The sequence below is a fragment of the Saccopteryx bilineata genome, chromosome 4, assembly GCF_036850765.1.
Source record: "Saccopteryx bilineata isolate mSacBil1 chromosome 4, mSacBil1_pri_phased_curated, whole genome shotgun sequence".
Lineage (NCBI taxonomy): Eukaryota > Metazoa > Chordata > Mammalia > Chiroptera > Emballonuridae > Saccopteryx > Saccopteryx bilineata.
Window position 1 is genome coordinate 271,584,988 of NC_089493.1, and position 20,130 is coordinate 271,605,117.

Sequence of the window (20,130 nt, forward strand, 5' to 3'; positions counted from 1 at the left end):
GTTTGAGCTCATGGGCTCTAGGCACTGAGAATGGCTCCATGGAGCTTCTGCCTCAGATGCTAAAAATAGCTCAGTTCGCAAGCATGGCCCCAGATGAGCAGAGAATAGGCCCAAACAGGGTTGCAGGTGGATCCTGGTTGGGGCATATGTGGAAATCTATCTCCCCTCCTCTCACTTTAAAAAAGAAAGTTTCTAACAGTAGATCATAAATGTGCTTATCAAAAGAAAAACATATATACGTAACTAAGTATGGTGACAGATGCTATCTAGATTTATTGTGGTGACCATTTCACAATATACATATATACAAATATATGTAGACATATATACAAATATATGTATACATATATACATATATACATATGTTGTATGATGGAAACTAATATAATAAGTCAATGATATCTCGAAAAAACAATCCCTCTGTCTGGCATGTTGATAACAGACTGTAGGGATGACATGGGAGCAGAGAGCCAGTGCTGCAGGGGGCAGGTGGGAGCAGGTGACAGCAACAGAGGAGGGAGAAGTGATCTGGTTCTGGATGGAGTTGGAGGCAGAGCCAGCAGGATGTCCTGAAAGATGGCATGTAGGATGTGAGAGAAGGAGGGGCTCAGGAAGGCTCCAAGACTGGCAGCTGCAGCAACTGGAAGATCGGCAAGGCCTGTTCCATGAAGTGCTCCGAACTGTCAAGGATACAGGGTAAAATCATCTCTGCATATGTGATGAGCGTGTAAACAGGCGTACTCTGCCTGTAGGGCCACAGAGCTGCAAGCATCAAAACCCTTAAAAATAGAGAGCTTTGTTTGGATCCTGATGAGAGCAAATCGGAAATGAACATTTCTGATATAGTCATAAGAGAAAAATAGGCCTATTTAAGTTATAGAGCCATACTGACGAGATTATGGATGAAGTGATATTATGTCTGGGCTTTGTGTTAAAATTTTACAGGAAAAGATGCCTGTGTCAGGGGTGATAGAAGGCATATGATCGATAAAATGTGGAAAATCATTGAAGCCCAGTGGTGGCTACTCAAGGGTTTATACTATCCTTTCTGCCTTGTGTTTGACAATTGCCATAATAAAATATTTTAATGTTTGCATATCCATAGACCCAGCAATTCTATTTGTAAGAATTTATCCTAAAAAAAATAAGAGGTACATACAACAATTCGTTTACAAAGATACTTACCCTGGCCTGATTTTTAATAATAAAAATGGAAAACCACAAACAATAGTTATTAGCTAAATAAATGATAAGTCATTTGGATGAAAACAGTAGAAAGATCAGAAATTGGTCTGAATAGATAAGACATTTAGTGTACAGTAAGAGTGACATTACAAATAATGGGAAAAGATGGGTTCATTGCTAAGTAGATATCTGAAAATGTTAAGAATAAATCTACTGTACACACCGTACTTTATCCCAAAATAAATACCACAAGAATCAAAGATTAAATATATTTAAAAAGTCATAATTGTAAAAGGAGAAACTATGAGCAATTTTTTTTTTGTAATATGAGAGTAGATAGGGTTGTGCTTAGTAGGAAATAACCACCAAGTCATAAAATATGAATGGACCAGGAGAGCTTTTTGTTAAGAGAAATAAGCCAGTCAGAGAAAGACAAGTACCATATGCTTTCATTTGTATGTGGAATCTAATGAACAAAATAAACTAACAAGCAACACAGAGATGGACTCATACATAGAGAATAGGCTGACAGCTATGGGGGGGTGCGGCCAGGTGAGGGAGGTGGAGGGATAGAGCGATAAAGAAAAAGAAAGAACTCGTGGACACAGACACCTGTGTGGTGATTAAGGGGGCTGGAGTGAGGGGGGTATAGGAGGAATAAATGGTGATGGACGAAGCCTTGACTTGGCAGGGGGAGGTGAAAACCCAATACTGTGTACGGAGATGTATTGTAGAATTGGGCACCAATGGCACCCCAATAAATTCATTTTTTTTTAAAAAGTCATAAAATGAAAGACTGACTAATTCTAAGTAAAATTTTTAAATTTTCTCATGGCAAAAATCACTGTAAGCTAAGTCAAAAATTGGAAACAAAGTAAAAATTTTTTTAACTTATATTACAAATGAGGAGCTAAATTTTCTTTCTTTTTTTTTTTTTTAGTAAGAGTAGGGGATATAAAGAGACAGAACCCCACATGCATCCCGACTGGGATCCACCCGGCAATCCCCACCTGGGGCCATGCTCGCAACCAAGCTATTTTTAGTACCTGAGGCAGAGGCTCCACAGAGCCATCCTCAGTGCCCAGGGCTAATGTGCTCAAACTTCGAGCCATGGCTCCGGGAGGAGGATGGGGAGAAAGAAAGAGAGAGAGAGAGAGAGAGAGAGAGAGAGAGAGAGAGAGGAGGGGGAGGAGTGGAGAAGCGGATGGTCACTTCTCCTGTGTGCCCTGATCAGGAATTGAAACTGGGACTTCCATATGCCAGGCTGACACTCTACCCCTGAGCCAACCAACCAGAGCCTTCCATCATATTTAAAATGTTCTTAAATAGCAATAAGAAAAAGGCCAACAAACCAGAAGAAAAATGTTCAAGGAATATAAGCAGACAGTTTCCAGGACACAAATTGTAAATTACTAAAACATGTAAAACAATCTTCAAACCAACTCACAGTAAGACAAATTAAAATGACATTTGTATAATATATTTCACCTATGAGGCAGGTAAAGATCAAGAAGTTTGAGATCACACTGGATAAAGCTGTGAGGAAGCAGTCCTCTCAAACTCTGGTGGAAGAATTATAAATTAGCATAATTTCTTTGAAGTGTCATTTGGCAATCTCTTTCCTATTACAAATGTACACTTGAACCCAATAATTCCGCCTCTAGAAATGGGCGCTACTGGTATACTCACACACGTGTGATGAAGTATGAACCAGGCTTGGTTACAGCATTGTTTATGTACTTTTTAAAAGATCAGATTTCATAATATTGAGGAACTATTGTAAACTATGTTAGGGGTGATACTGGTCATATTTATTTTTAAAGTCTTTTTTAGGATCTATACTAAAATAACTAAAGGTGAAATGATATAATGTCTGAGATTTGCTTTAAAATAATCAAGGGAGGAGGAGGGCTTGTAAGTGGAGCATAGATACAACAAGCTTAGACACAAGTTAAAGCTACATAATGGGTATTCATTACACTTGAATTTCCTGTAATAAAACATTAAAATGATCAGCATCAACTCAAATACCCATTAACAGAAAACTGGTTAAATACAGCATACCCAAACAATGGAAGAGGATGCAGCTAGAAAAGGAATAAGACTGTCCTTTATATGCTGATGTGGAATGACCTGGAAGACGTACTATTAAATGAAAAAAGCAAGATGCATAAAAGTGTGCGTCAAATGCTACCATGTGTGTAAAAGAAAAAGAAAAAAAAAAGACTATAAAAACATGCTTGTAGATAGATGAATAATCAAGAAACAGCCATGATTCTCCTGGGGAAGGGAACTAAGAAGGGAGAGGAGGGAAAGGCTAGAGGACCACTTTCACTCTACAGCTGTCCTCCCTATCTGACGGGGGATCCTTCCAAGACCCCCAGTGAATGCCTGTATCCGCGGATAGCACCGAACCCTATATATGCTAGGTTTTTCCCCCATATATACCATTCCTAGGATAAGTTTAATTTATAAAGTCAACACAGTAAGAAATTAATAACTGTAACAAATAATAAAATAGAACAATTATGATGATCAACTGTAAATAAAAGCTATGTGACTGTGGTCACTTTCTCAAAATATTTTATTGTACTGTACTCACCACCCTTCCTGAGAAGATGTGAGATGACACAGAGTCCGCGTGATGAGATGAAGTGAATAACCTATGCGCCGCGACGGAGCATTAGGCTACTCTAAGGGTGACTTGAATACAAGCGCTGAGATACTGAGACAGTTGATCTGATAACCAAGACAGTTATTAAGCGATTAATGGGGGTGGGGGAGGGAGAGGAGTAGCATATACAGTGTGGAGACCCTGAACTCAGGGATGATTCATGTCCTGGGTGGGATGGAGCAGGATGGAGTGACATTTTATCACACTACGCAGAAAGAGCACAGTTTAATATTTTGAATTTTTTCCTAGAATTTTCTATTTACATATTCAGACTACAGTTGAACAGAAGTAACTGAAACCATGTAAAACAAAGCCACTGATAAGGGGGAACTACTGTATACACTTTTCTACCTTTTAAAGTTTGCACCATTAATGTACTATCCATTAAACACATAAAATGTCTGATTTTAAAAATATACAGCGAATCATTAAGAATGGTTATTGCTAGAGGGTAGTTATTATTATTTTCCAAATATTCTACAAGGAACATATATTTCATGTAATTTGGGGAGCAGAGAGAAGGTTATGTTTCAAAGAACAAAATAGTAGGAAATCACTTAAATCAAAGAGCTTGTTTTAACCATCAAACTGAAGGTGACCCATGGACACTTCGTTGTCTGACATGGCCACAGCCCTCTTCTTTCCAGCACACTGAGCACCTACGAATCGTCAGGGACCATGCTAGAGCAAGGGCATGATGCTAGCCAAGAGCTGGCCCTGCCCTGAAAGCACTCACATGGGGCAGGCGGGGAGTGACAGAAACGCGAACAAGCAACTACAGCAGTATGTGATAAGCACTGTGATACCCACAGCTTCAGAAAACTGTAGGGGGGGGCGGGGGTAAAGGTCATGGGAGGAAACTAACTTTTCAGTAGGAAAATGTATAACTCCTCAAAGATGGATGGTAATCGGATTCAAGATTATATGGTGATGATTCAGGTTAGTGTCATGAATAAAATGGTTGACCTCACTTGTTAATTGGCCTCCCCTGGTAACTCAGCAGGCAAATAGCTCCTGGTCATTTGCATTGGGCCTTCATGGTGGGCCTTCATGGTCTACGGCCATACCACCCTGAACGTGCCCGATCTCGTCTGCATTGGGCCTCCATGATGAGCTGAGCTAAATTTACTTACCCCTCCACTTCATGCCTCTGAACTTTGACCATACATTACAACAGTCTTGCTACTGTCCTAAGTGACTTCCACATCCTTAACCACTGCTTCTCTTGTCGCTACTACCTCCATTCCATTCAAGAAACCCCCACGTGGCCAGAGGCTGGTCCTTGTTCTCACTCAACGTAGCTCTGAAATCTTATGGTCTAAAATTTTACTCTCATAACCTGACCTCATCCATTTCCAGCTGTCCCTCCCACTGGGCTGCTCTTCAACCCGCTGAGACCTTCGTTCCTCAGCAAGTCTCCTAGGTATCAGCCCTCCTTTCCTATTCAACTCAACTAAACAAGTTACCTGGAGCCCAAGTCAGTTCAACTGCTCTCTTTCCAACTCTCCAACAAGTGTCCAGCAAGGCCTGTCCTCTGCCTCCCAAGCAGCCTCTCCACTTTTGTAGCCACACACAATCCCTCCCCCAAGGTTGTTATTCAAGATCTTCCGGATTCTCTGAAAACTCCCAATCCTACTTCCCAAATCCATCCATACTCTCAGTGAATAATGTCCTCCCATTGCTCTTCAGAAAAAAAAAGATGTTATTCGTCTAAAATGGTTTTAATTTTTCACCCTTTCTCCCCTGTAAACTTAGCTACTGCAAAGTTCATTCTCATTTCCTCTCTTGTTTTAGATAAAAGAGCTATCCATTCCATTTGTATTGGACTCACTGCATGGGAATCTGGATCTGCTCAACTTCGTCAGTCTCCCATAGGCTTGGCCACTTGCTTTACTGTAGCTGTTGCTAGTATGGAGACTCCAATCAGACTCCTTTATTTATTTATTTTTATTAATTTTAATGGGGTGACATCCATAAATCAGGGTACATATGTTCAGAGAAACATCTCTAGGTTATTTTGACATTTAATTATGTTGCATACCCATCACCCAAAGTCAAATTGTCTTTCGTCACCTTCTATCTGGTTTTCTTTGTGCCCCTCCCCTCCCCCCTCCCTCCTTCTCCTCCCTCCCCTCTCCCTGTAACCACCACACTCTTGTCCATGTCTCTTAGTCTCGTTTTTATGTCCCACCTATGTATGAAATCATGCAGTTCTTAGTTTTTTCTGATTTACTTATTTCATTCTGTATAATGTTATCAAGATCCATCCATGTTGTTGTAAATGATCGAAATCATCATTTCTTGTGGCTGAGTAGTATTCCATAGTATATATGTACCACATCTTCTTTATCTAGTCATCTAATAAAGGGCTTTTTGGTTGTTTCCATGTCTTGTCCACTGTGAACAATGCTGCAATGAACATGGGGCTGCATGTGTCTTTACGTACCAATGTTTTTGAGTTTTGGGGGGTATACACCCAGTAGAGAGATTGCTGGGTCATATGGTAGTTCTATTTTTAGTTTTTTGAGGAACCACCATATGGAAGAAACCATAGTTTCCTCCATAATGGTTGTATTACTTTACAGTCCCACCAACAGTAGATGAGGGTTCCTTTTTCTCCACAGCCTCTCCAACACTTGCTATTACCTGCTTTGTTGATAATAGCTAATCTAACAGGTGTGAGGTGGTATCTCATTGTAGTTTTGATTTGCATTTCTCTAATAACTAAAGAAGATGAGCATCTTTTCATATACCTGTTGGCCATTTGTATTTCTTCCTGGTAGAAGTGTCTGCTTGTGTTCTCTCCCCATTTTTTTATTGGATTGTTTGTTTGTTTGTTGTTAAGTTATGAGTGCTTTGTAATGGTGCTGGGAAAACTGGAAAGCCACATGTAAAAGAATGAAATTCGACTACAGTTTGTCCCCTTGTACTAAAATTAATTCAAAATGGATCAAAGACCTAAATATAAGACCTGAAACAATAAAATACATAGAAGAAGACATAGGTACTAAACTCATGGACCTTGGTTTTAAAGAGCATTTTATGAATTTGACTCCAAAGGCAAGGGAAGTGAAGGCAAAAATAAATGAATGGGACTACATCAGACTAAGAAGTTTTTGCACAGCAAGAGAAACTGACAACAAAATAAACAGCCAACTAAATGGGAAATGATATTTTCAAACAAAAGCTCAGATAAGGTCCTAATATCCAAAATCAGACTCCTTTAGAACCATTCAGCCCCAAGGCCTGAGGCCATTACTAGGGTGTCTCACTCCCCCATAGTCTCTAAACTTGGATGAAGACCACGCTGTTTTGTGCAATCTGGCCTCCTCAGTGGCAGCCAAATGGGCCAGATGACACACACACTCCAGAAGTCCAAGGGTATTAACATTCTGAAAATTCAATTTTGACCAATCAGAAAGAGGATAAAGGAGAGTTAGGAAATAAATTCCCACTCTATTCTCACCCACAGACTGTCCCCTAAAGGCATTTCTCTCCAGCCTATCCGGAGACATCCTGCATAGCTGAGACCTCATGAAACAGTGGCCAACCGAGCAAGGCATCAGTTGGTGTGGCCCTCCAGCCTCCCTGTCTCGCTTCTTTTTTCTCTCATTCTTCTGCCCTAGGTTTGCACTTCCCCAAAGACATCAGTATTTAAGCCTTGCCCCAGGCTCTGCTTTCTAGAGTTAATGTGCCAGGCATGCTATGAATGCCATTACTTCCTTTCTGTCCAGAGACTTTCAATCTCAGTTATTCTCTCACTTCTATAGCATACCTTTTTAGTAAGTGCAGAAAAACCTAAGAATGATATAAGCAGACCTCTATAAATCTACAACCAACCTGTATCAAACCTTAACATTTTGCCATTTAATATTTTTAGAAAAATAAAAAAAAATTAGATATCGCACACACACACACACACACACACACACACACACACACAATGAAGCTCCTTGTCCATCCCTCTCATCTCATTTCTCTCACTCCCCTGATATAATCACTCTCTTTAATTTGGTATTTATCATTCTCATTCACAGTTTTAAAAGTCTTTATTTCTTATCAAGTAATATCTCAAACATAAGAGTCTAGCAAATATAATAAGAGAATAATATAATAAACATATGTTTACCTAATCCAGGCTTATCAATTACATTATACCATATTTTGGGCTTCTTTTAAAATGGCTTTATGAAAGTATAACTTAAAACAGTAGTACCCATAATCATGAGTTCAGTATATATTGTTGCCTTGGACATTTTTACCTTTATTCTGAATACATATGCATTTATGTATGTGTGTGTATGCTTTTGTATATAATATAATGGATACACACACATTGATCCATATAACTAGTTTGTTTTATTTTATTTATTTTTTTTTTTGTTTTTTGTTTTTTGTTTTTTTTTGTGTGTTTTTTTTTGGAGCATGTTAATTTATTATTTTTTTTTTTAATAAATTTTTATTAATGGTAATGGGATGACATTAATAAATCAGGGTACATATATTCAAAGAAAACATGTCTAGGTTATTTTGTCATCAAATTATGTTGCAAACCCCTCGCCCAAAGTCAGATTGTCCTCCGTCACCCTCTATCTAGTTCTCTGTGCCCCTCCCCCTCCCCTAGTTTGTTTTAAATACTATATAATATTCTATCTCCATTTGACTGGTATGTAGTTTGCTGATAATTTTTATATGAAAGGAATCCCCATAATAAGTATTCTTGCATCCCATGTAGACAGGACCTTTCTCTAACAGCTGCGTACAACTTACAACAAACAGTTACAAGTTGAGGGAGAGGAACCAGCTCCTTCTTGCTGTGCACCTCTATTTCTGATAACTTACTGTGTCCCTGGCTAATGAAAGGAGGGTCTTCACACATGAGAGGGGTCTCTCCCAGACCATCTCGGCCACTATGAAAGTTGAAGCATTAATTATATATGATAGACATAATCCAATTACTAAAAATAATGCTGCAGACTTCTAACAACATGCAAAATGTTCGCCATTTATTGTCAAGTGATAAAATAAATTTCTATATAGCCTGTATTGTGTGACCATAAGTTTTAGTTAAGAGATTATACCAAAACAACCCAGGAAACAGCCAGTGGAGCTATTCTAAGATCAAAATAAATAATGACAATAAAAAATTATGATCTATTGACTAAAATGGGAACTGATGTGTTAATATTGATTGAACAAATGAATGAATGAATGAAGAAAAGGCTCGTGCTTAAAGAATAATGCCAATAAATGTAGAAGGAATCATGAATTTAGAAAAACCATCATTTGATAATCAGCATAATAATAATTGATTCAGAAAAAGAACTGATTCAGGAAGGAATTACAAGTTGATAAAAAAAAAACTAGTGGGTGAAAGACTGATGAAGATATAATCTTTATATAATTCCAAAGTATTTCCTGAGCTCTGGCTGGTTGGCTCAGTGGTAGAGCATTGGCCTGGCATGTGGATGTCCCAGGTTTGATTCTTGGTCAGGACACAGGAGAAGCGCCCATCTGCTTCTCCACCCCTCCGTCTATCGCTTCTCTCTCTTTCTCTCTCTCTCTCTCTGTCTCTCTCTCCTCCTCCCCTCCAGCAGCCATGGTTTGATTAGAGTGAGTTGGGCCCCCCATGCTGAGGATGGCTCCATGGCCTCCACCTCAGGTGCTAAAAAAGTTGCAACAAAGCAAGGGCCCCAGATGGGCAGAGCATTGCCCCCAAGTGGGTTTGCCAGGTGGATCCTGGTTGAGATATATGCGGGAGTCAGTCTCTGCCTCCCTTCCTCTCACTAAATAAATTTTAAAAATTTTAAGTATTTTCCCACAAAATACCTATTAATTATGAAGGGGAAAGAGTCACTACACAGCAAGAAGCCTTCATTTTAATTAGTGATCAAAGTTACTATCACTGATAATGGGACAAATTATCATTATGTGACCCTACTGGATGCCAGGAGAAGGACACATCGTCATTACTTCTGTGCGGTTTTTGCCTCGCTGCATAACTGAAATCTAAATATAAACAGCAGACAGACCCAACATCCAATATAAGGGGCACGTTACAAAATAACTGGCTCATCGCCTTCAAAAATGTCCAGGTGGTGAAAGTTAAACAAAAAACTAAGGAATCTTTTGACATTGGAGAATACTGAAAAGAAATCACAGATAGATGCTACATAGGATTCTGGACTGGACGATTTAGCTGTAAAGAGCAATACTGGAGTAACGGGGAATCTGAATGGAGACTGTGCGTTAGATCAGGGGTCCCCAAACTACCGCCCGCAGGCCACATGCGGCCCCCTGAGGCCATTATCCGGCCCCCACCGCATTTCCAGAAGGGGCACCTCTTTCACTGGTGGTCAGTGAGAGGAGCACATTGACCACCTCATTAGCCAAAAGCAGGCCCATAGTTCCCATTGAAATACTGGTCAGTTTGTTTATTTAAATTTACTTGTTCTTTATTTTAAATATTGTATTTGTGCCTGTTTTATTTTTTTTACTTTAAAATAAGATATGTGCAGTGTGCATAGGGATTTGTTCATAGTTTTTTTATAGTCTGGCCCTCCAATGGTCTGAGGGACAGTGAACTGGCCCCCTGTATAAAAAGTTTGGGGACCCCTGGGTTAGATGGTAGTATTGCATGCTGTTTCCTGGTTCTGATGATTATGCCATGGTTCTGCAGGAGAGTATGGAAAATATACACTGAGTATTCAAGGGAAGGGGGGAACATAATGTCTGCTGCTTACTCCACGAAGGTTCAAGGAAAACTATCGTAGAGATTTAGGAAGGAGAGAGAACAACAAAGCAAACGTGGACAATGTCAGCAATCAGAGAACTGGGTACAGGATACGAAGGGGTTCTTGTACTACTCTTGAAAATTTCCTCTATATTTGCAATTAATTAAAATAAAATAGCAAAAACAAAAAAGACTATGGAATGTCAATTTAATTGCATCCATATGGTAGAGTATTATGTACCATCAAAAATCACATTTACTAAATGACATGGAAAACTGTATTTTCCTTACAAAGCAGGATAAAAATTATATAATCAATTTGATTCTGACTGTACAACCATGTGCCTAGGGGGGAAAGAGAGACAGAGAAAAAATACAGCAAAACCTAGAGGTTAATTAACATACAATGGTGACATTCCGGACCACTGCAGGCAGTTGGTGGTGGTCTGTATACTTTCCTTTATTTACAAATGTCTCCGTGTGTCTAACTTTTTATAGGAACCAAATGTTATTTTTAAAAATTGAAACCAAAGCAATGAATGAACCGCAGGCTTAGCTACGGCCACGCCCCCCATTCTGAGGAACAGTTTCCTGAGATCATCTGAAGTCTCAAACGGAAATCTTTTACAAAACTTGAGGCATCTGTTCTCATTCCCCATTCCTCTGGAAACTCTTTCTTTCCCCACTCATGTTAATCAATTCCACCGTGAGGAGCAAACCAGTCCCAGACTCTGCCGCTAGATGGGTTGACAAGGTGCTTATTTTAGCACAGGCTGAGAACTGAGTTAGCTAATCTTCAGAGGACGCCTGCCATCCCATTCAACAACATAAAAAGCAATTTGTTTGGGAGGGGAGAAAAGCCATTTCAACATGAAAATTGGTTCACGACAACACGCCTAAATAAAAACGGCTCGTCAATAAACTGCGGGCGGGCCGTCTCCCGCCTGGTCCTCCCTCTCACTCATTAACCTTTCCCTCGGTGTGTCACTTGATGAAAAATGAGTTCTCTTGATGGAAAAACAAGCTGGGACATTTGTTTTAACTTTGGGGTATTCGATCAAGACTATTTACAGATTCTATATATGGAAGAAAATATACTCCACAAAACAGTCATTCTGCTCTTTCTACCTGAACACATTCCATAGGTTTCTTGACATCATATATAGTTCAACCTCTCAAAACCTCGCCCTTGGCCCCTCCCAGTCCTGATGACTGCGCTTCCAGCATCCAGAACTGTGGGCCTAACACAGCACCACTAACCATGGTTCGCTGCGGGTTCGAATCCTTCCCTGGGTGCTGCTCACTCCTTGGCCCAGCAAGCACTGCCGGTTCCGCTGTTCAGAACCAAATGAGAACCCACAGCCCAGGGGCAGGGCAAGGTCAGAACCCTTCCTCGGTGTGCTGGGCTCTGCTCTTCTCAAACTCAGCCATGCCTACCTTCTTCCCACATCTCAGCACCCTCAAACCCCCAAACCCACCCCAGGCCACACATCAGATACCGCTTGTTGCTATATGAAGAGCAGACCTTCTCTTTCAACGCTATGGATTCTTCTGCTACTCAGAATAACCTCTTCCCTTTGGCTTCTGCAAATGATATTTTTCTATTTATTAAGATTTATAACCAAAGTCAGGTTTCCTACTAAGCTCTCCTTGGGAAGAGAGAGAAGAGTTCACTCTCTCCCCTGGAATCCTGTGGGACACCCCACCAGATGAGAGGAATAGCCAGGAAAGGGTGCTCAGAGGTACCCTGGCCCCCAGCCCCATCTCACCTCTGTGCCTCCTGTTGGAACTGCGCAAATGCTTTGGCACATGCAGTAATACTGACAACTCCTCTCAGAGGAAATCTTGGTAAGGGCATTTCCCCATCCCCCTTGACAAAGGACAGTGGACAATGGAAGAAGCCCCCTTGGAGACTGCACCCTAGCCCTGCGGATAATTTGTGGTCAGTCTGGATCTCAGGGCACTAAATCCCAAGCGCCTTCCAAACAGAACTTCAGACCATGACAGAAGTCCCAGTGAAATAATGTCTCTAATAACTGTTCCTGTAGCTACTGGCCCACCATCTATCTCCCCCACTCAGTGGTGTTCAGTAAATGACTGTTGAATGACAGGATAAGTGAGTGAGTCAAGGCAATGCTGAGTAGATCTTGAATGGTATGAGCAGGCGCTGCACACTGACAGTGAGGTATCCTCAGCAGCACCTCAGAGTCTACACTGAATGTCCCAGCTAGCAACCTGTTGGAGCTCATCGACTTACTGGACAGACTAGAATGTGGCTCTGCCTCTCTCCACACAGCCCTGGCCACCCCAACAACTGAAGGGAGGGGAGAGTGTGCCAGGGCTGAGCATGGCTGCCCATCCCAGGGCACCGAGGCCATGACCTGCAGCCCTCTGGCAGCTGGTCTCCAATGAGGAGGAGGCAAGTAATACCATTCTGAACCTCCCCGCAAGGGAGGATAGAGGACCCCTTCCGACCAGTGTGGTCCATGGCAGACTCAGTCCCCAGGGACTGAGCCTGACCTTGACTGACCCAAGGCCACAGTCACTGGCCCCAGCTTCTCCACCTCCAGGGAGGGTGGCAATGATTGTCCATTGCTAAAGTCAATTTCCCTGCCTGTCTTTTCCATCTACAGACCAATGAGAGGGGCGGGGAGAGTGGGGATCCAGTGTTAAAGCTTCCTCCCGTTTCTTGGCACTGCAAAAGCATTAGGACAGACAGTGGCTGCCGTTGCTGAGAGATCTTCATGAGTCTATTATAAATGCAAGAGAGAGCCCGAGCTCCAATTAGGTTGAGGTGGGTGGCAAATGACTTGAATCAGTAAGTAAAAGGAACTGAGGTATTGAACACTTTTGCTGCTTTAGGAACGGATGCAGTTTCTAGGATAGAGGATTAAAGAAGACAGACAAGGTCCCGGTTCTCATAAAACTTATGTTCTATGGGGTCAAGACAGCTGACTCACAAGTAAGAGAAAAGGACGATTTGAATAGACAAAGTAAATGCATAAATAAAGCACATTGCGCCGAGATCACTAAGAGAGCAAGAGGCTCTCACTGCCAACGAAGCGTTAGGGCTGAGACCAGACCAGAAAAAGGAGCCGGACATGTGGAAATCTAAGTGGACGCCCACAGAAGCAGGGGAGCAGCCAATGCCAAGATCCTGAGGGCGTTGACACCGAAGGAACGGCGAGAACAGGGCTGGACTGAGCACATGGCGGGGGCCAGAGTGGCTGCACCCAGGCCTCTCCGCCTGTCAGTTCTTGGGCAAACTACCTCCTTCTCTGTGCTACCATCTCCGCATTTGTAAAAGGAGAATAACACCAACACGGACCTTGTAGGTTGTAAAGACTCAGGGATATAGGACATGTAAAGTCTTGGAGTCAAGAACATAGACACTCAGTAAACGTCAGCTATGACAATGACATTGATGATGACGACCATGAGGATGTTGTCATGGGCCTGCACTGGGAGGCTGGCACTTCCAATGACAGAACCATTAGGCACTAGCTAGTCAACAGACCCCACCGTGACCCTTGGCCCACAAGGTCCTGGGCATCCAGCGGCTTGGATTCTCACAAGGCCCTCGCTGCCTGGAAGACTGGAAGACCCAGTATCCGTTTGCTGGGTCCGCTGGGACATCACAGACTGGGTGGCACAGACAGCATGAGTATCGTCTCAGAGCTCGGGAGGCTAGAAGTCTGTAAGCAAGGTGCCGGCAGGGCAGGCTCCTCCTGAAGCCTGTGAGGGAGAACCTGTCCCCGCCAGCCCCCTAGTCTGGTGGCGTGCTGGCCGCCTGGGTGCTGCTGGGCGGCTCGGGCTCTGCTTCCGTCTCCACTTGGTGCGTGCCTTCGTCCAAATTCCCTGTTTTTATAAGGACACCAGTCATATTGGCGTAAGGCCCATCTGAATAAACTCATTCCAACTTGATTACCTCTCTAAAACCTTAATTCCAAATAAGGTCATATTCTGAGGTACCAGAGGCATTGGGGAGTCCGGAAACCAACAAGCCTTAACGGGGGGCGGGGGGTGTCACAATTCAATCCATAACAAACCCACACCTCGCGCTGGGAGTCCACCATCAGCACTGTCTCACGCAGGCAGGTCCCCACTCTCACTTCCTGCTCTCAGGCCATCCAGAGAGAACATTACCGGTGCACCTGAAAGACTACCCCTGTTCCCAGACCTATGCTCCCGCCCAGCAGATCCACGGTCTTTCCAAACCCAACGCTGTGATGGGAACTCATCAGTCTCTCTGCCTCCCCCAGGGGGAGCCCAGTTTCCTTGTGAAAAACAACAACAACAGGGCGTTCTTCTATGCCAGACGGCTGTGGCTTCAAGACAGTCGCGGTCGCATGCGTTTGCCACCTGTTTCTGTAGATGTCGGGTTTCCTAAGGGAACCCCACTGAGCACAGTCTTCAGGAAGCTGGACCTTGCATGGTCCCAGAGAGCAACAAGTGGGAGACAACCTCCCAGAGCCACTGCCAGCCAGCCAACACCCCTACAATGTCCAGTGGCTAACGACAGGGGTTGATACCACCTGTCTCCCTGCCAGGAAACTCTCAGGAATGACAGGTGGCAGCCACCCGGCGGCCTAGCCACAGGAACAACCTTGAGAAATCCATGGCTGTGTGGAAGTGGAAACTGAAGGTGCCATGGAGGCAAGCACAGGATGCCCTGAAGAGAGCAGGGGTCCCCAGGAAAACCCTGGTCCTCCGGACTCACCTGCCTGCCACCAGCCAAGGGACAGGACCAAGACAGGACTGGAGTCTTTGCTAGTTTTTCTTAGGGTTCTGAAGGTGATGGAAACTTTTACCAAGCTATGGACAAATTCCCCTACACTGTGCATAAGCTGATTCCAGTCTTTCCAAGCTGGGGAAGGTTATCTGAGGTCACCCATCCGGGGGAGATGCAGAAAAAAAAATAAACAACTCCAAATAAGGAGTGTCCCCAAACTGTCCATGGCCACTTGGACAAATAAACCCCAATGCACAGCTCTGTTCCTTGTGCCTGAAGCTATGTCCCTTCGTAGCTGAGTATAAGTCAGGACACTCACCAGAACACGGTAAAATCTCAGTGCTCACAGCGGGCACCCCAAGCTTTCCTCATGAATCAGCCTCAATGGTGACTACTAAGACTGCCACTTAATGTTTGCAGATCCAAATTCTATCCCAAGAAGTATATTTAAGAATCTGCCTGTAGGACCTCTGAGCTGCAGAGGTCTCACCTGTCAGTGTGACATGGACTGCAAGGCCACCACACCTAAGTGGGTTTCTCTACCAGGCAATACACCCCACTGTTCCAACAGGCTAGGCCAGGGGTCCCCAAACTTTTTACACAGGGGGCCAGTTCACTGTCCCTCAAGACTGTTGGAGGGCCAGACTATAAAAAAAAACTATGAACAAATCCCTATGCACACTGCATATATCTTATTTTAAAGTAAAAAAACAAAACGGGGACAAATACAAGATTTAAAATAAAGAACAAGTAAATTTAAATCAACAAACTGACCAGTATTTCAATGGAAACTATGGGCCTGCTTTTGGCTAATGAGATGGTCAATGTCCGGTTCCATATTTGTCACTGCTAGCCGTAACAAGTGATGTGACGCGCTTCCGGAGCTGTGACGCGTGCATTCCACGTCACCGGAAGTAGTACTGTACGTGAGCGACGCTGCTACATACAGTACTCCAGGAGCACAGGATATGGATGCTGACCACCAATGAAAGAGGTGCCCCTTCCAGAAGTGTGGCGGGGGCCAGATAAATGACCTCAGGGGGCCGCATGTGGCCCGCGGGCCGTAGTTTGGGGACCCCTGGGCTAGGCCCTATATGCACTCTGCACTCTGTGGTGGCTGGGTCTTGGTCAGGACTCGTCTGCTGGCAGTCAGTGTGGGGTTTCCAGAAAGTTATCGGGTAAGAGGCTCTCAGAATAAGGAGGTCTCTGCAGTCTCCTGGGCTCCTGTTGACTCAGCAGCTATTACTGCATCAGAGCATTCTGCCCAAGGTCGGTCTAGGGGCCCATCCTGGATAACCAGGCTTTGGCATCTAGAATCCACTTTCACAGTGTCCTGCTCCTGAGATGAGGCTCTTATGGTTCCCAGGACACACCTGAACATCAGTTCACAGCACAGTGGTGTGGACTTGACCAGAAGCAACTTTTTGATGAATTAAACACAGGATGGCAGTTCCTAGGACTGGGTCGCATGATGCGCTGCCCCTGGAATGGTGTGAGAGGCATCCTTTGACCAGTCCAGCACTGGGCTAGTTCAGAGAAGGCTGGGGCATGAAGATATAAAATAGTTTTAACTCCTAGAAAGATGGCATTCCTGCTAAGAATGAAGCAAACTGCTTCCTTTACTAAGGAAGGTGGCAGGGAATAAAGAAAACAAACCTGAGAGGCATATGACCAGAATGCCAGAATGCGCCACCTGTCCATTACCATGAGAGATGCCTCAGGCAACAAGAACTCTACCCAGGAACTCCAGATCCTAACTCCCAGGGCTCTCAGCACACACGCCAATGACTGCCCCAGAGGGTGACAGTTGCCGTCAGGGAGGACTGTCAAACCAGCCCAGCGGGAAAACCTTAAATACCTCAAATTGGTCTGTGAAGCCCTGGAGGACAGAAGCAAAAGGCAGGCTTCCCTGGGTGTCGGCTTGAGGGCACCTTGGGCCCGCCCAGATAATCCAGGAGAAACTCCTACTCAGTCTGCAAGGTCCTCTTCGCTATATAAGGTGACGGATTCAGTTCCAGGGTTAGGACATGACTATCTCAGGAGCCATTGTGCACCCTACCACAGGCCATGTCTGATCTATAAATATGTTCTACAACTGTCCCAGAGGCCAAAGCCCAGGGAGGAAGGCACCTGCGAGGCTGTCCAGGCCCAGCAGTGGGCCCCTGTGGCCACGTGTAGAGCAGGGCATGGGTTTACCTGGCAACAGGAAATCGTTTCCCAGGAAAACCATGAGCAGCTGGACTGTATGCACAAGAGCGTGGATAGGACAGGACCGGCTGCTCAGAGGGACCCTGTGCACAGGATGCTGGGAGAAGCCCCCCCCCAGACCAGGCTGCATGAGGCCCCCTTCAGCAGCATCATGGGTGCATGGCAGCAGGACCTAGGCCACAAAGCTTGGCGCATGCCCCACACCTGGAGGCCTGCAGGCCCCAGCTCTGTAAGCCAGCGGTAAGATCAGGCCCACTGGTTCCCTTTTACCCTAGTGGTGACCTTCGGAACCAGGGCTTGGTACAGCCCCACACATCAGGACATGTCTATCCTCAGACAGATACTACCTGGGCAGTGTTCTCTCTGTGTCACACCTGCTTCCCCTTGAGGGACTGACCTCCCCTGTTGCGAGCCCTCTGGGTGGCAGAGGCTCAGAAGCCACCAATTCCTACCAAGGCACCTGAGAATAACAAGGCTAAACATCATAACACCATTGCCATGCTGGCCTTGTCCCTGATGCCCATGGTGCCTCAGAGCCTCCAAGGCATGGACTTGAAATACAAAGCATTTGATGAGCCCCTCAGTCTGTGCAGGCCTTGAGAGGACACCAGAATTACAGAGACAGGGCCTCTGCCTACAGAGAGGGGTGATTAGCATGGATGAGCTGGATAGCCATAGTATGCTGAGGGGAAGCATAAAATAATGTCCTAACTGGTTAACAAACATGGCGGAATTAACAACCGAATGGAGCCTGCCAAACCAGTGGGAGACCTTGACTGATGATATAGGAAGGAGTGGTCATAGCTAATTAATTCTTTTATTTACCCCATTGGGCAAATACTGGTCAAATGCATCACATGCCAAGCAATGCACTTAACAACGATCGGCAAAGATGGATCAGGCATGGCTCTCGTCCTTAAGAAACTCCTGATCTAAGAAGACAAACAAGTAAACGAACATCCATGCTGGGTAATAAAAGCAGCAGTAAGAATAAAAATGCTGTAGATACATTACATAAAAAAGAAATTAATTGGCTTTGGGGGTGTCTTAATTTTCAATTATTCAATTAACCAGTCAATCAACAAATATATCTGAAGCAGTAACCACACACCAGCTTTCTGATGGGCACAGGAGAAACAGGACGGACACAATTCCTGACCGCACGGAGGCTGAGTTCCAGTCTATGAAGTACCCAGAAGTGGCACATTCATAGAGATCTATCCATTGGCAGTGGCCTGGGTTTGAGGGAACTGGGAGGAGATGAGGAGTAGCTAATGGGTCCAGGTCTGGGGGAAGGGAGTGAGTAAAGTGCTCTAAAATTGATTGTGATGGTGATTGTACAACCTTGTGACTATATTAAAAACAAGTAAATTGTACACTTTAGATAGGCGAATGTATAGAATGTGAATTATTTCTCAATAAAGCTGAATTTTAAAAACAACATCATGATGATAAAGAGACACAATTACTAAACAAGTTACAAAAGCATGTGATAACTTCTAAGATGGAGAAGTCCAGGGTGCTATGGGTGCTACTTAGGGGCTCCAACAACACCCAGTGAGAGAAAAAGGTCTGGAAGATTTCCCAGAAGAGGTGACATTTAAACTGAAATTCACTTCTAGAAAAGGACTTAGTCAGGCAAAGTGAGAAGCTAAAACAGCTCTAGGCAGACAGAGGGGAGAAAACGCATGATATATTTGAAAACCTGTAGAAAGTTCCAGAAAGCTGGAGAAGAGTGGAGGAGTGGGGAGGACTGGGGAGGGGTGGGAAGGGGTGGGGTGGAGTGGGAACAGGAGGGGAGGAGGGAAAGGATGGGGAGGGTGGGGAGAGGTGAAAATGTAGGCACAGATCACTTCACAAAAGGATTTACAAACAACTCCCAGAAGATGCTGCTGCTTCATCTCAGAGAGAAAGGGAAACCATTCGATGGTTTTAAGAGGAGATGGACACAATCAGTTTACACTGCATTCATTCAGACAAGCAACACACATTTAATGAGTACCTTTGTTGTGTTGGGCCCTGTTCTAGGGTACGGAGTTATGAACAGAACAAACAAGGCCTCTTCCCTCAGGCAGTTTACATAACTATGAAAGACAGTGACCATAAACAAGCAAGCACATAAACTAACGGAACAACACTACCATTGGAAAGACTCCTCTGGCAGCCTGAGTGCGGAAAGAATGGATTGAAGGCGAGTGAGACTAGAACCAGGAAGAAAGCAGGAGGCTCAAGCCACGGCTCAGGTGAGATGAACGTGCGTGCTACAGATTCTACTGAAAGTCTCCACGAAATAACAGCCCTTCCCTCTACACACCCCATCCCAACCATCCTCCTGATTTAATAGAGTCTTCTTTCCACTATTCCACCTGAACATGCCAGGAACTCACTTCTCAGCCTTCTCTATCTAGAGTACGAACAGGAGACTTAGTCATGACCTGAGAATAAAGCTACAGAGAGATGTCTTTGGAAGGTTTTCTTTGTTCATAAAAAAAAATGTGACACACAGCAGGACATGTCCCTCTTCTTTGCTTGATGTAGCTGTGCCTGCAAGTGATGCCAAGAACTGTCACAGTCCTTTGGAGACCCGAAGCAGGTTAC

General features: G+C 44.1%; 1 protein-coding gene across 5 annotated transcripts in view; it reads right to left on the reverse strand.

Moving 5' to 3' along the window:
- Positions 1–20,130, reverse strand: part of CALN1 (calneuron 1) — a 535,700-nt gene that overhangs the window by 271,578 nt on the left and 243,992 nt on the right. The gene's annotated exons all lie outside the window — the stretch shown is intronic.